Source organism: Onychostoma macrolepis, chromosome 03 (genome assembly GCF_012432095.1).
Source record: "Onychostoma macrolepis isolate SWU-2019 chromosome 03, ASM1243209v1, whole genome shotgun sequence".
Taxonomy (NCBI): domain Eukaryota; kingdom Metazoa; phylum Chordata; class Actinopteri; order Cypriniformes; family Cyprinidae; genus Onychostoma; species Onychostoma macrolepis.
Genome location: NC_081157.1, coordinates 24,300,251 through 24,312,830, shown reverse-complemented (window position 1 = coordinate 24,312,830; position 12,580 = coordinate 24,300,251). Strand labels below are relative to the sequence as shown.

At 34.6% G+C, this 12,580-nt stretch overlaps 1 protein-coding gene across 1 annotated transcript in view; it reads right to left on the bottom strand.

Moving 5' to 3' along the window:
• LOC131536018 (N-acetylmuramoyl-L-alanine amidase-like) overlaps positions 1-12,580 on the bottom strand; it is a 184,573-nt gene that overhangs the window by 62,555 nt on the left and 109,438 nt on the right. The window lies entirely within an intron of this gene.

Sequence of the window (12,580 nt, the reverse complement as noted above, 5' to 3'; positions counted from 1 at the left end):
CTAAACCTTTGACCCAGTTACCCATTCTGGTGTATTTTATTTTATCGTAGTATCTTATTTTATTTTGCACAGTATGGAAATTTTTAACAGTAAGGTTCTATTTGTCGACATTAGTTAATTACATGAACTAACAATGAAAAATAGTTCTAAAGCCTTTATTAATCTGTTAATTTCATCATTATTATAATCAAAAGTTGTACCAGTTAATACTCTTTAATGGACTAATGTTAACTACTGGTGTCTTGTAACGTGCTACAACAATTTCTTTAGTTATTATTACTGGTTAACTGATTATTTTATTTTTAAGTTAAGAAAGGTGAAATAATGTTTTTTGTCAAGTCTATAAATATCGTGAACCAATATTTAGTCCTAAACTAGCTATAGGCTCTATTGAGTGGCAGTTTAATTTATGCTAAACTTACCTTTTATTTAATTTTATTGCATTGCATTGCAGACATTTTTAAACATGATTTAGATATATTCTTATACCATGTAAAATAAAAACCTGAGGTTGGCTTTCACAAAAAGACAAAGAAACTAAAAAAAATTAAATGTAATATATTTTTAGGATTTTTAAAAAGACTTTCAGACTTTATTTTACACAATATTAATACTAAGTAAATGTGGAGCATATTACAAACACACACCAGAGGAAGGCGCTATTGAGCTACAGAGCGGAACATATTTAGACTTCGTACCATCCTTATGAATCACGGCCACTAAAGAAATAACGATAAAATTGTATTTTACGGTGTCCTTGTTACACGTTACATGCACGTACTATTATAATAACAATAAATTATGTGTAGCCTAAGTACATACAAGTAACCCTAATCCTAACTGGTAACAACTTTATTTTAAGGTGTCCTTGTTACAGTGTATATTATACACTTCCAAGTACTGAGTGATATTAATTAAATACATGTACTTATTATATGGTTAGAGTTAGGATTAGGGTTTGGCTTAGGGTTACTTGCATGTAATTATGCTCAATTTTTTGTTATTATAATAGTAAGTAATTAATTCTTATGTGACCTGCAACAAGGACACGTTTTATTTTTTTGTGATAGTATTACCGTAGTTTCTAGTCATAGTTGGATGAATAGCTTTTGATGGCAGGAAGTATGGAAAGCATTCCATGTTCAGTGCTTTTGTGCAATTGACATTCTCAGATAGAACTGATAAAATGAGGAGTCCAGTTGACCGTCTCTTTAAATAAATATTTTTGAGCACATGGCATTTCAAACCATTTCAATCTGATTGCTACACAATCTGGAAAGGCTTTTTGTTATAATGGATATTTATGAATTCATATACTTCTCAGTTTATTGTTGTACTCTGAGTGTGGGCTGTCTGATGTATTATATACATAATAATTATACGGTGTGAATAATCTTAGGACATTTGCACAAAAGAAAAAAAAAGACGCAGACATTTCCCAGGAACCTTGGCGTTAAGTGGAACGATAGACGAGCTACTGTGAATGGGGGTGTATATGTCAAACTAAAACAAACATCAATGCAGACTTAAAAGCCAAACAATGCCAGATCCGAGCTAAGAGGCGGAAACACGGCGAGATGCTGTGAGAGATCTGTGTCTCTTTTAAGTGGAGAAAAATACCAGTCCTGTGTCTCACATCAGGTGGAAAGACTCAAAGTCAAGGCTAAATCTGATCAAAGACATTGCATGAAACAAGGAACCACAAGGCCTATTTTTGTGTATTTTTTGTGCAGCTCCTCAAAGTACAGCAACTTGGTAAAAGTATTTGTTTGCATTAGTTAACTACATTTGATAACATGAACTAACAATGACAAATACTAAAAATTAATAAACAGTTGTATCTCTTTAATATATTATATAATAATGGGTCAGATCAACAGATCAATGCTGATTGCGATATATACAGTACATAGACAGTTCACAGTATACATATACAGTTTTTTATTGCATTGTTTTTACAGTGTATCAGCATTATATTGGCCGTTATATAAATTTTTTGGTAACATTAGGTTCATTAGTTAACATTAGTTAACTACACTAGTTAACATGAACTAAAAATGAACAATACTTCTACAGCATTTATTAATCTTAGGTAATGTTAATTTCAGCATTTACAAATGCTTTATTAAAATCACAAGTTTTGTTTGCTGACATTAGTTAATGCACTGTAAACTAACATGAACAAACAATGAACAACTGTATTTATATTAACATTAACAAAGATTAAGAAAGAGTGTAATAAATGTAGTGTTCATTGTTCGTTCATGTTAATTAATACATTAACTAATGTTAACAAAAGACACCTTATTGTAAAGTGTTACCCATTTTTTTTAAATTCTAAAATGAGACATATATGCAAATCACTTACTTATTTTAGACAATATTTTCACAAAATGTTGAAAACCAAAAATACTTAAGAAGTTTGTCCATATTCTGGAATTGAAATAAGAAGCAACTAACACTTCTGTTGATGTCTGCCTTGCTGCCAATATATCAGTTTAGTGACTGATTATCAAGTAGTCAAAATAGATTATCAAATAGACTATCAAATTATCATTAGAATTGATGAAGCTTTATGAAACTTTTCCATTGTAGTACTATTTATTTTGTATACAGTATAGAAGATAATTTGGCATGTGTAGGCCTATAATATAACTTGTGATGTAATCTCTCACAAAAAGTATAGTCATGAAAAAATACGTTTTACAGGTTGTTCAAATCGTGTTTTTAGCATGCAAGTATTCATATTAAGTCACATTTGAGGAGATTTAAAGGGATAGTTCACTCAAAAATCCATACTTCCATAGTATGGTAAAAAATAAATAAATAAAAAAACACTGTGAAAGGCAATGACTATCTTATTTTGTGTTCAGAGGAAGAAAGAAATTAATTCAGGTGTGGAACGACATTAGGGTGAGTAACTAATGAGAGAATAAAAATTTTCGCGTGAACTGTCCATTTAAATGCTGGTTAAAACTGATGTATACACATTTTGAGATTACTTTACTACTTTATGGTGGTTTCTAATGGTACAGATTAGCTGTCTAGTTTTACTACTGAAAAACATTAACTCTTTCTTCTATCTTGCTGATTTCCTGTCATTATATGTCTTATGAAAGAGTGGTCTGGCATACAGATGAACCACAGGTTGTACACAACTCAAGTGTTTCACACAACTTTCACAGAACATTGACTCATAAAGCTTTAGCAACGTCTTTGGCAAAGTGGTATAGGTCACAAATGTTTATTTTTGGGAATGTGCAGCCTATTTTTGAGAATTTGTTTGGTCATGCAATTCCAAAAATGTCCATTTTTTAATCCACAAAAAAGAAATATGGAAAATGTTTGCAATGGACTTTTCATAAAACTGTAGAAATTGTTTTTAAATGATTACTAAAATAAGTGGAGATAAAATTACTATAATATTTACCATAAGTATTATGTAATGCATATTATTATATATGAAATATTATAAGGTTATAAATTGTCACAATTATTTTGTTAATGTATACACGCAATGTGTTTATCATGTTGAAATATTCTATGTAAAATATCAATATCAGATTTTTAGGCTGATTAGAAGGAGCCATGTTTTCCTTCATAGTGGGTTAGAGATGAGGGATGAGTGGACAAGCTGCTCTAAGTGTTTCTAATAAGCCATCATGCGTTCTCTCTAAGGGCAGCGGGCCGTGTTTCTCTCGATCTCTATCTAATCCCCGTCATTTATCTCATCAGTTCTTAGCAGCAGAACAGAGGTCTCTGGAGATGTCACTGAGCTGCTAGTGATTCCCTCATGAGACATGCAGAGAGATTCTAGACATCTTAAAACATGAAGTTTGCATTGATCCACCAGATTGTCCATCCATGCCTCATATTTGAACCGTCCTATTAAGATTGAGCTGATGTTCTGCATGCAGACATACATTACCGTCAATCCCAGATTGTTTTTGTTGCCAGATCTGATTTAGACGTTAGTATTGGGCTTTCAGCATTATATTATTCATGATGATGTGAAGCTCTGATGGTTCAGATCCACACAGAGTTTGAATCCCATAGGCACTATCCCAGCTAATAGGGAACATTCTCACAATTTTAACTAATGTTTTTATGTTTTAAGTTATGTAAACGATAGGACAAAACACTCTTAAACTAATGTTTATGGAACATTCTCATAACATTGAGACAAAAAAAGTTCTTAGAACAACATTTTTAGAACATTCTCATGATGTTATTTGTTCTTGATGAATGTTCTCATAATGTTGAGAGAAAACGTTCTTAGGGGCCGTTCACACAGAATGCGTCTTTGCATCTATAAACGCGAGACGCAGCGCTCAGAAATAGTTTTTTAAAAAGTGCAACGTAGAATGCCTCCTCTGCCATACTGCCGTCAAATAAAACAGCTGTCAACCATGCCAACCTGCTACTGTAAACAAAAAGCTTGCATCTCTTGCCCTGCTTCCGGGGTCTTCTGATTGGTCCACTGTTTTGGAACTGACGTCTAGCGTGTGTTTACATAGAAAAACAATGGAAAAGTAGCGCATTGGAATGGGAAAATGAGTTCTGCATGAACGGGCCATTAGAATACTAAAATTAAATGTTTTAACGAATTATATTTGGGGTAAAAATAAAACTACAATGTTGTAAGAAACATTTTAGTCACCTTTAAACAATGTTCTAATCACAACAAGAAAACTAGACATTTTAATGTTCTTAGACATTCAAATAATGTTATATTTTGGGTGAAAATGTTAGTAGATTGTTGTAAGAAACATTTTAGGAACCTTTAACTTTAAATAATCATGACAAAAAAACTGTACATGTCAATAGTTTAGAAATGTTCCCACAAAGTTTGAATAACCTAAATTTGTTTGCGTTTAAATAATGGCGCAAATACTAGTAATTTGACGAGCGCAAGCGTTAGTAAATTGCGTTGTGTGATTCATTTTAACACTCTTCCTCCATAAATTTTGCATCTGAAAGGGAAACTCCCACAAATGCATTTTCAATAAGTTCAATTGTTCAAAAGTTTGCGTTCAGTAAGATTTTTATAGCAGTGATTGGCAGAGGGTAGCCATTGACTTCCATAATAAATGAATAGGTCAATGGCTAACAGCTAATCAGCTATTTGGTTATCAACATTCTTCAAAATATCTTATTTTGTGTTCAACAGAAGAAAGAAACTCAAACAGGTTTGGAACAACATGAGAGTGAGTAGATGATGACAGTGTTTACTTTTGGTGAACTATCTCTTTAACTTTTTGGAATATTAATAATACAATAAATAAAAAAGATTCAAACCTATGTCACTGATATAAACGCCAAGGCTCAATACAAAAGAAATGTACTAACTGCTCGGTGATGACTGATGTGTCTTTAAAACTGGTGTAAAAGTTAAATGCCTTACTTCTGCGTATGTTACTGAACTGATGCAGGCGTCATCATCAGCATACATTTGTTAATAGTATTATCAGTAATTCAGAATTGCATTTCACCATCCATTTAACATATGTTAATGGAATAAAGCTTTTGTTATGCTATGATTGCTAATCGCAAGAGTGATGTTTATTGCAGATGCCAATCTCTGAACACAGTGATCTTACGGCTGAGTGAGTCATGTTCAACTATTGCAAAAGATGTATTAAAATAGAAAGCTTAAAGGAAGAGAGGAAATCTTACAGTGTTTGTTCACCAGTTTGTTGTCCAATGTTTGTTAAAACACTTAAAGAAAGAGCTCACCCAAAACTGAAAAGTTGCTAAAATTGTACTCACTCTCAGACCATCCAAGATGTGGAGAAATGTATCATTACATCACTAGCTCACCAATGGATCCTTTGCTGTGAATGGGTGCCGTCAGAATGAGAGTCCAAACAAGTGAAATGAAAGGCTCCAAATTTGTAAGAAACCAATCCAAGCCATTTTTTAACTTTAAACTGTTGCTTCCAGCTAAAATACAAGTCCTCTGTCAATAACACTGTATCGCTTTCTCCAGTGAAAAAGCCTCATCTGAATCAGGGGAGAAATATGCACAGATCAAGCACCATCCAAAACAAATCTTAACAAATATGTCAGTATTTGGAGAGGACAACAGGAGATTGACTTTTTCAATGGAGGAATTGCTATTATGGATTTGTATTTTGGCCACAGGTGATGGTTCAATGTTAAAACACCTTAATGATGGATTTGTTTCTTACAAGCACACATCTTTTCACAAGACATTAATTGATGGACAGGAGTGGTGTGGATTATCGTGATGTTTTTATCAGATATCAGAGGATCCACTGGTGAACAAGTGAACAGGGGGCCTTAAGGTTTCATTTTTTGGGGGAATTATAAGTGTCTTTGGTGAACAAACATTGAAATATTTCCTCTCTGCTGCTGATTTAAATGTACTGATGTGTAGAGTGTTTTATTGTAAGACATTACTTTTAAATCCTGGCCATTTTTAGCAATGCATATCATATTTATACCAGTTCCCTTCTCTAAGCCACAATATTTTAACTTTGTTTTATTTGTTTGACATTGATGCATTCATTTACAGTCATTTTTCAAATCCCACCACCCAAACGATTTCATAAATCAACTTTTGTTGGTGTCCAAGACCACATGACACAGTTGGGCATTTGTTTTTTTCCAGAAGTCCCAAATCGACTGACATAAATTGTGGTCAGGAAGCCTTCATGAAGAATTCTGGCATATTGCATTGAAGTGAAGTGCAGGTCTTTTGTACAACAAAGCATCTTCTGTGTTTCCAGCTTTCCAAGCTCTTTCATCCATCACTCATCAGCTGGACGAGATCCTCTTCCATGACTTCACATACAGTAAACTCATCTGGCCAGGCTCTGGCGTTTCTGTTTTCTGTGTCCAGTGAGTTACCCATATTTGAAAATCCAGACTCTACATGAGCTCGAGATGTTTTTCTGTGTAGTTCAGCTTGATCCAGGCTGCTTCTGTTGAGTGTTGTGTGTTTGTAGAGCCATATTTAGCTTGTCATTTGCTCGTTTTTTTCCAGAAAGGATGCAGGTTAATTCCCTGGGTGAATGTCATAGGAAAACAGCACGGCAGCTCAATGACACCATTGTTTTATGCTTTGAATATTTTTGTGTGTTTTTGTAGGTTGCTGTCCAACAGATATTATAGCAGGAAACTTGTTGAAAAATTCTGGGTTTCTATTAGTTTTGCTATACTTAACATGCACAATAGCAAATAGGTAACAATAGCAAAACTAGATATTTTTGTTAGCTGGGTGGGTGGTTGCTCGGTTAGGTCAAAAGTCAGTTGTGGTTAGGGTACAGACGATCACGTTCACTCGGTTTATTACTTGTGTTGCCATTTTTTTTTTTTTAAATGGCATTTGCAACAGAATGTATTATGCAAGCATGTTTTAAAACAGTAAAATGCTACATTCTTGTCACATGACCTCATTGCATATTTAATTCATTATCGTTAATATAATACAATATTTTTTAAAACATTACTTTGTCTTCTTAATTAAATTTGTGTAAAAATGTCTTAACATTTTAAATTTTGAACTCTGATCAAATAATGATTACATGAACTTTTTTTTTTTACAATACACATTCATTTACACTTCTGTAAATATGGCAGCATTAGCCAGCTGGCTAATTTTCAGCTGTAATCTTTTGGCCAGATGTTGAAACAACAAATATAATATTAAAAATTACAAACATTAAGATAATGAGAGAATAGAATAAGAAAGAGAAAAAAGGAATACCAAGCGTGCAACATGAAGTTATAAAATACAAATTATCTTGCAAAAAGAAAAAGGCCATTGCTATGGACATTGGGAATGGACCTTTAGATGTCAAGTAAATGTATTGTGTCATGGCTGATTATGTCTGGTTTATTTGTCGACCTGGAAATTTAAGGAACATCAGGCACATTGCATTGTGGGATATTACATGGAGTTCACTCAGTGCATTTTAGCAAAAGTTTAAAAATGCTTGTTACTCACAGGATACATATAATGTAGAATAGTACGAGTACTATTGTAGTATGCTTTCCCAAACATAACCACCAACCTGCAAGTACCGTTTACGTATCTGCTTCACAGTTGAATGATGTTCATGTTTCCAGTCTTCTGAAGAGACGTGTTTTTCCCCAGCAAACCTCTGCTTATTAATGCATTTCTGATACCCATCAAGCTATGAAATGCATAAAATGTGAATAAAACTATTCCAGCTTATGGTGACTGACTGTCCAGCTCTTGTTTCAACCAGGATTCCCTCTCGAGTGTTGCGCATTGGATGTTTCCATGATAACTCATTGTAATGTGAAGGTGATGACTGTTTCTTGGTCACCCATGAGCCTGTAAAGCTCAGACACCTAACTAAAATCCTCACCAGAAGTTATTCATCCACAGATGTAATTCAAAGTTTTAAACAAAGAACAGGAGCACATCCAACAGCGGAGGAAATTGTGCATTTATCAGTTTTATCATCGCTTTGATGAATCGGAGTATCTTGCATTTACACCTCCTCTGTTAAAACACACACCAACTCAAAGTCTTACTCATGCGCTTACATACAGTAAGACTGTCTTTCACAATGTTCCCTGGATTTAAACAGTTACTTGCCAAAATATTAATTTATATCATGTTGTTTCAAACCTAAGTGACTTTCTTAAATGTTTATGCTTTTTGTGTTCCAGAGAAGAAAGAAAATCATTTGAGTTTGACATGAGGGTTAGTAAATGATGACAGAATTGCACTTTTTTCTTAAAGAAACTTTGTGTTGCTCTCGCTAAATGGATTTTATGTTTGTTCACTATGGGACTGATGTAAAGCACAGCATGTTTTACTACAGGGGCCTTTGAGGTTCAATGTCTTGCTGATGGTGATAAAGGATGAAAGCCAAGGACAGAAACCCTTACAGAACAGACATTCCTCTTCCTGCATATGGGACCTTAGAGACAAACTTTCCTTCCAAAATACACCAAACGCAGCTGTGTTAGAAGAACAGCAGCTCATCCAGCAAAGAAGTAACCACATATTCAGGACTGGGGTAACAATTTAAAAATTACAGGGATAGTTCACCTAAAAAAGAAAATTTTGTCATGTCCTTCTACCAGTATGTAATTTTAATTTTTTATTTTTTCCCTGTGGAACACAAGTTCATTTTTGAGCATCAGTATATAATACGTACAGTGGCCCAGTCGTGCACAACACAACAAAATCGCCACAACACAACGCATAGGGCTAATTTTGCTGTGTTGAAACTTGTTTCCGTTGTGTTGCGACTTGTGAGAAACTTTTGAACTGCGGGTTTCGTCTGGTCAGAGGAGAACTGGCCCCCCGACTGAGCCTGGTTTCTCCCAAGGTTTTTTTTCTCCATTCTGTCACAGAGGGAGTTTTGGTTCCTTGCCGCTGTCGCCTCTGGCTTGCTCAGTTGGGGACACTTAATTTCTAGCGATTATCGCCGATTTGATTGCACAGATACTATTTAAACTAAACTGAGCTAGACAATGACATCTCTGAATTCAATAATGAAATGCCTTTAACTGAAAATTGAGTGTTTAATCTTATCATTATACATTACTGACACTCTATCCTCCAATTTGATACTGTTAAGTGCTTTGACACAATCTGTATTGTAAAAGCGCTATATAAATAAAGGTGACTTGACTTGACTTGACTTGTGTGCGTTGTGTTGTGGCTTATTTACATTGTGTTTTGCGAATTTTGTTGTGTTGCAGCATGTTTCCGTTGTGTTGTGGAGATTTTGTTGTGTTGTGTTGTGCACTACTGGACCACTGTAAATACATCTTTTTCCATAGAGTGACAATTAATCGTGACCATGAAAAAAGAAAACATTACAACAACAATATTCCAAGTCTTACAATAGATTTATATGAACTACTTTTATGACACATTTTTGGCTTTATTTGTTCTTTTTGAGCTTGACAGCTTAAACGAATCCAACATTTCTGCTTTTGTGTTACACTTCTCTTCAAAAGATTGAGATCGGTGCATCACAGTATAAGCATGCATACAATTTTTTATTTCAAATAAATGCTGGACTTTATTTCTTTTTTAAATCCTAAAAATGCATTATGGTTTCCACAAAAACATGAAGCAGCACAAGTTTTCAACATTGATAATAATAAGAAATATTTCTTAAGCAGAAAATCATCGTATCAGAATGATTTCTGAAGGATCATGTTACACTGAAGACTGGAGTAATAATGCTGAAAACTCAGCAATTGCATTTTAACATATTCAAATAGAAAACAGTTATTTTAAATTGTAAAAATCTTCCTCCTCCTCTCATGCTTGTGTTCTTTTCTGCGTTCACAGTCTTGCTAAGTGGGTTAGTGTTTATATTGGCCACGAGCTACAATTCTAATGTCATTAAGATAACATGATGGAAAGTGTGTTTTTCCGAGCAAAACACGTGTTTAGAGAAGATCTGCCAGTGTCTAAACAGATCTGACAGAGATAGAGTGTCTCCGCTGAAAATCAGCTTCCAAACAAATATTCAGTCTCAAAGGACCGTGCCTGTGGCTTTCTCTCTCTGAAGTGTTTTTCTGTCAGTTTATTTCCCCATCATGCCATTTGCTCTACTTTTCCTTCCTTCTCTTGGGTTTGCAGCCAGATGTGATGACAGAGATCTTTGGCAGTCTAAATGAAACATGATTAAATAAGCAGCAGTCCATTTTGTGATGTGATTGTATGTGTCACACTGAATATGCATGTGTCAATCTATATGCTCATTTAATGTTTTCTTCATTTATGACATCTGGCGCACTTTTGTACCTGCATTGTGTGAAAGTTGGATGTTAGTGCCAAGTGTTTGCATCTACAAACATGCGTGTATTTGTATGGAAAGTGTGGAGTGTTTCTCAGTATTCTCTGGGGCGAGTGCATCGAGGTTGCGATTGCTTTCTCGTAACTCTGATTCATAGTTTGGCCCTGATCTTGAAGGGACAAGGCAAGCTGCTTGATAACCAGTTTCCACTGGCTTTTTCATAAACTATTAGCTTCTTGTACATGCATGATAAGCCCTTGCTTTATATTGTCAGTGGAATGTGCTTGTTTTTTCTGGTGGACAGTCACAGTCGTGCAGCTGTTAGTGGATTATGTCTGTTCTTCCACCCAGATGTAAGTTTTTTGATGTTAACTGTAACTACTTGTTTTAGTTTATCAGTTTAAAGGAACCTTACATTGACAAAGTGCAGGTGTGGGAGAACAACTGAGTTTTGTCTTGTTAGTATCACCATTAATTAAAGTCAGAGAACTATGTGGATGTGGAATGTTGAGACTCTCCAGCTAAAACCAGTTTAAGGTGGTAGCAGTGGTTTGGTCAAAACTGGAATAAATTTGGTCATCAGCTGGTCCAAGCTGATCTAAACTGGTGATTAATTGTTTCAAGCTGTCTCAGGATTATCCAAACGGGTGAGAATTAGAGGGAAAACAAAGACTAGTGACTCAGTGAGGTGTCAGACATCTCGCTCCTGTTGTATTGATCAGTTTTCCACAGAGCTTTGCCATAAACCCCTCTGCATTCAAATCACATTTATAGAGAAGTTACCAAGCCTTGCTGAGAGACCAATAAAATATATAAAGTATATATATTTATACAACAATTCTTTCTGGTCCTCGAATCTGATTGGCTGATAAGAATCTGGTTGAATCTGATTGTGTGATATTCTAGTGATAACAGAATATCACCGTTTCACTGCTTGTATCATGTATCACTCCGCTTGCGCTATTCCTCACAGCGAGTGTCATGGCAGATGTCCAAATCCACTATAATTTAAAAAATAATACTGTTTTTGTGTCACAGAATGTAGTTTAAAGAGTTTTTTAGGGGAGAATGTACTTGTTTAGACTTCAAATATGCAGTGTGTTAATAAAGATAACGTGCATTTGAAAATTTGCTTCAGTGTTTTCAGAGTAGTGAGCTCCAGGACGTCATTGGCTGTTCAGCGCTCATAAACCCACCGAGAGCGCCTCACCTCGACCAGATATTCTGGAATTTGTCTCTATAGTGGTTAACCATGAGATGTAATTCGTGTTGGGTAAATTTAACGGCAGTCTTTGGTCTCGTTAAACTATTATTTTTTCCAGAGCAAATAGTTTTGGCTGAGGGAAAAAACTTATCACATTATATTTTATGTATATCAGTGTGCTGCCTTTGTACTTTTGACTGAATTGCCTAGCAACTATTATGATTGTTGTTTTTTTAATTTAAGTATCATTAGCCAATAAATAATATTTTTTATAAATAATAGTAATATTTCATTAATATTAGTATTTAGTATTGGGATTTAGTGTGTGTTCATGATGGTCATTTTAGTTACATTATTCCGCCGTTAGATGGGAACAAGAGACTGTTTTTATGCGTGAGTCAGCAGTAAAGACTTTTATATTGAAAGAGACTGAAACAGGGTTTTAAACAAGGAAGTTATTTTTAGTTCCAACAACTTATTGTAGGACGCAGCCAACAAATGCACTGAGCAGTGCTGTCATCGGAAATCACCCTTAACAGATCAAAGGATAGTAAGACAAAGACATTGCTTTCCTCAGCAACCTAATGTTTTATTGTGAATATGAGATTGAGCT